This window comes from Coenobita brevimanus, chromosome 95, assembly GCF_032717465.1.
Source record: "Coenobita brevimanus isolate Jiangsu-jjx chromosome 95, ASM3271746v2, whole genome shotgun sequence".
In the NCBI taxonomy this organism is placed as follows: Eukaryota; Metazoa; Arthropoda; class Malacostraca; order Decapoda; family Coenobitidae; genus Coenobita; species Coenobita brevimanus.
The window spans coordinates 26,647,470-26,651,856 of NC_137048.1; positions in this window are offsets into that span (position 1 = coordinate 26,647,470).

Below are 4,387 nucleotides of genomic sequence, written 5' to 3' on the forward strand. Positions count from 1 at the left end.
AGTAAAATCTGAACACAGCGATGAACATTAACAGCCTCTTTATTGAGCACCAGAAGCAATGAACACAAAAAATTCAGGTCTAAACAGTCTCATACTTGAAGACCACGAAGAATAAACTTTTAATCAGTCGTAGTGTTTAGAAGTGCGAAGAATGAACTAAGATTCGTATACATGAAGAACACGAATAATGAACTCTTATCAGTATTATAAGAAGACGTAGAATTATCCCTAATCAGTCTCATGAAAAATGGGCTGTTATCAGTCTTATAGCTGATGAACACGAAAATTGAGCTTTAAATAGTCGTACAGCTGAAGAACACGAAGAATGAGCTCTTATAGGTACTGCAACTGAAGAACACGAAAAATGAGCTCAAAACAATCGCATAATTGGAGAACAAAGACATTATACTCTAAGTATGTACATAATGTTACAATTGAAAGACAGAACAGTGAACTTTAAACAGCCGTATCATTAGGCAACAACAACACCAAGCCCATTATGACTGAACACGAACAAAGAACAGTGAACAGTCTTTCCAGTCCTATACATGGATAACACGAACAGTGGAAAATATCAAGTGTTCTAACCAGCCTAGAACTGGATAACGTAAACAGCGAAAGATGAAAAATAAATTCTTCTAACTAGCCATATCGGTGAATAAGTAAAACGATGGAAAGCGAAAAATAAAATCGTTTGACCAGCCTTAACTCTAACCAAAACAATGAACAGTTGAAGATAAAGCCTTCTAATCAACCTCACAAATGAATGAATAAAATGAACAGTGAAAAATAAAGTCCTATAGCCTTACAAATGAACAATAACAAAAAATGAGGAAGAAGTAAACAGCATTCTAACCAGCCGAAGAACTCAACAATAAAGCAATGAGCAATGAAAAAATAACTTGCCTTACAACTGTACAAGGATGAACAATGAACAGTGGAAAGTGATATCTTCTAACCAGCCTTACAATTGAACAACTTGAACAATGACCTGCGAACATTGTCATCTCTAAACGTCACAAAATAAAACCCCACCAAAATGCCTGTACAGAATTCCTCCCTTCTTCTGATGGAACAATACATAGCCAAGTGTAAGTACATAGAGAGGATTTTGTGTGTGTGTGTGTGTGTGTGTGTGTGTGATGTTTTCCTGGCTATGCGTATGTGTCTGTGTAGTCTGTGAGTGTGTGTGTCTGTGCGTCTGTTGTTTGTATATATATTCTTATTATTTAATGTAACTGGAAATTCAAACAGTAACTATTTACATTCCTCCATGTCAGGAATTTAAAGCCAAATATTCATTGAACTTTTGTATTTCATCTCTCTCTCTCTCTCTCTCTCACACACACACACACACACACACACACACACACACACACACACACACACACGCACGCACACGTTGTCTCTTTTTTCGATTAAGCAATTACTGGATCTTCTTTACTTTTTTCATTTTCATTTTTATAGCACTTTAAGACTACGCGTATTTTTAAAGAAGTTACGTGTTCTTCAGAATTCATGGATTATGTGGTTTCAGTTATATTATTGTCTCGCACATTTTAGTGAATGTATGATTGTAGATCCGCAAAATAAGTTCCCTGTTGACATGCAGTAGAAGGAGAATGATCACTGTTTGCGTATTCCCTGCATGTTGTAAAAGGGAACTAAAAAAGGCAGGAGTGACGGAGTGAAAATGCCCTCTTTTGTATCAGCCTTAGAAATTGTTGATCCCACCTCCCAGCGTCTGTGTTGTTAGAGTTCGTGTGCCAAAACTTGGAGATTGTTCATATTTCCAACATTTTCTCGACGGTTATTGGTGAAGTAAGACAAAACTGCGACTCTACATTCTCCCCGTGGCACTTCTTCGTGTTAGCATCATATTATAGCATTAATCTCTTGTTACAGCTCAGCATTCAAGATGGAGGAATGACAGTTATAGGCAAATTGAAGTGAACGGAGTGTAGTAAGTCTCATGGCGCAGGAGGGTGGGGGGAGCACCTGAGTCTCATGCTAATTTGTTTGTTCCCGAGGAGATGAGACAGCTTGTTCATGAGACTTAAGGAGTAGGATGGTGATGATGATGATGATAACGCTCTAAGGATCCTAGAGCTCACGCTCACCTGAATAAAATCGTCTGGCGTTAGCTGGAATAGAGTACTAGAGTTGTCCATGCCATGAGAGGGTTATTTACTTATCGATAAGGCGTGGAAAGCTAAGAAAAAGTGTGCACAGAAGCAATGGTGACAGGAGCATGAGGAGGGAAAAACCGAGAAAGAGGCTGAAGAAGAAAGTGGGACAAAATAAGAGGGTTAGATTGGTGGGAGTGGTGATGGAGAGGCTTTGTGTGTGTGTGTGTGTGTGTGTGTGTGTGTGTGTGACGGAGAGGTTGAAACTTCTTCTTCTGCCTCGCTTTTTCCTTCATATTATCCTGGTATTTATCACTCGTCAGGTCCTCATATTCTCTTCTTCCGCTTCATCCTAGTGTTTTACCTCTAGCCTTTTGTGCCGTATTTTCCACCTCCAACGTCAATTTGTTTACTTCCCGTTTTTCTTCTTCGTTTTCTTTTATCTCCCCATCACCACCTTCATTATTTTCTTCATCACCTTTTGCCCTCACTATACCTGTTTTTGTCAACATTTATTTTTTCGTCCTAATCTCTTATATCCTTTACCCTTTTTTCCCGTATTCATCTGTTGCATTCTGTACTGTACGTTATTTTTTCATAAACTTTTTTTTTTACTCCTAAATTATACCTCCTGTCTGTCCTTTTTTTCTCCTCATCGTCTCTTACTTTCTCTGGTGTACATCTTCTCTTTGTCATCTTATTTTTCCTCCACTACATCTATTTTCTCTCTTATCTTCTCCCACCACATCATCGCCACATTTACCTCCCTCACCTCCCCGTCTCCGAAACCTTACAACGCCTCTGACCTCGTCCCACTGATCTCATACCCAACTCCCCATCCATGTTCGAGACGACTCCTAAAAAATAAGTCACACGGGCGCAGTGATCAATGCTGTTTATATATCTAGTCACTGTATAGTCACTGTTTTGGTTATATATGCTGTCTGTTACCGGGAGATATATTTGTAAAGGATATTCACCAGTTTCCCAGTAAAAATCTCCATGGCGGCTATGTATTGGAAGGAATAATTTGGTTTAGCAGTATATTTCTAGTTTAGGTACAAAATCTTTAGTGCGGTAGTTGTTTATGATAAAAATATGAGCATGCAATCTTTTACACGGATTGGTATAGGAAAGTTTATAAATTCGGCTCCAGAAGATAAAAGTATGAAGAAGCAAGTCTTATACACGACACATGCTTAGGTAGGTTTATAAATATTACCCCGGACGCTGATAGTATAAACAAGCAGTTATTCGACGAGTGCTCAGGAAATTTTATAACTGTGGCCGCAGAAGTCAAATCCCAGAGTTTATCCGAGATGGTCATGATAAAAATCCCTGTAATTTGCTCTTCTGCCATCTAGTAATTACCACTCTCTTCCACCAACCCAAATCGCTTTCCCTCATGTACTTTTCCACCGAGTCCTTCCGCCTCATTCTTGGTCATCCTCTCTTTATTTTCCCATCATCTTGACTTAAGTACTTTTTTTTTCCTCCTTCAGTCTGTTGCTTTTTATTTATTTATTCATTTTTCAGTCCCTGGACGATTTTGTTCGGTTAAAGATAAACGTCGTGTGGTGAAGGAAATTGTTGAAGAATGTATGTAACTTTTTCAGCTCGTAAGGGGAATAAGCTTGCCTGTTAACAACATCATCATCAATAACAGCAAAACAACAACAAAAACAACAACAATAATAATAATAATAATAATGATAATAATAATAACAAGCCTGTTGGCGATGATGGCCAGCTATAAGCGGACCAAGCTTTGTCAACGACTGGAAGTGATTTCGGTGTAAAAAATCACTCCTTTATGGCGGTACCGAAGTACAACATCCCACCCCAGACTCATGTCTCAGGGTCAGTAACCTTCGGATCCTTAGCATTTCACGCGAACCTAGTCTTGATTTTATTGATTTTAGTTGAAGTGCATTTGATGACTTTTGAACCCTGGCCTAGTGGATATAGGTCATGTATGTATGAAGCACTTGTAGTACTCATTAACGTCTATAAGCATGCAAAGTTTCATTCGAGAGCTAGGGAACTTGAAATTCGCAGAATGGTCCACCAGATGTACAATTTCTAGAATGCACTGCCAGCGACTGGAAGTGAGGTTCGACACTAAATGTCATTTTTGTATGGAGGTAGTCCAGTGCAACAGTCCGTCCAAGAATAAGGACCCTGGTGTAATAATCTTTGGAACCTTAGCATTTTGCGAGAGTATAGTTGTGATTTTAGCTGTTTTCACCGTGTTCGCATTT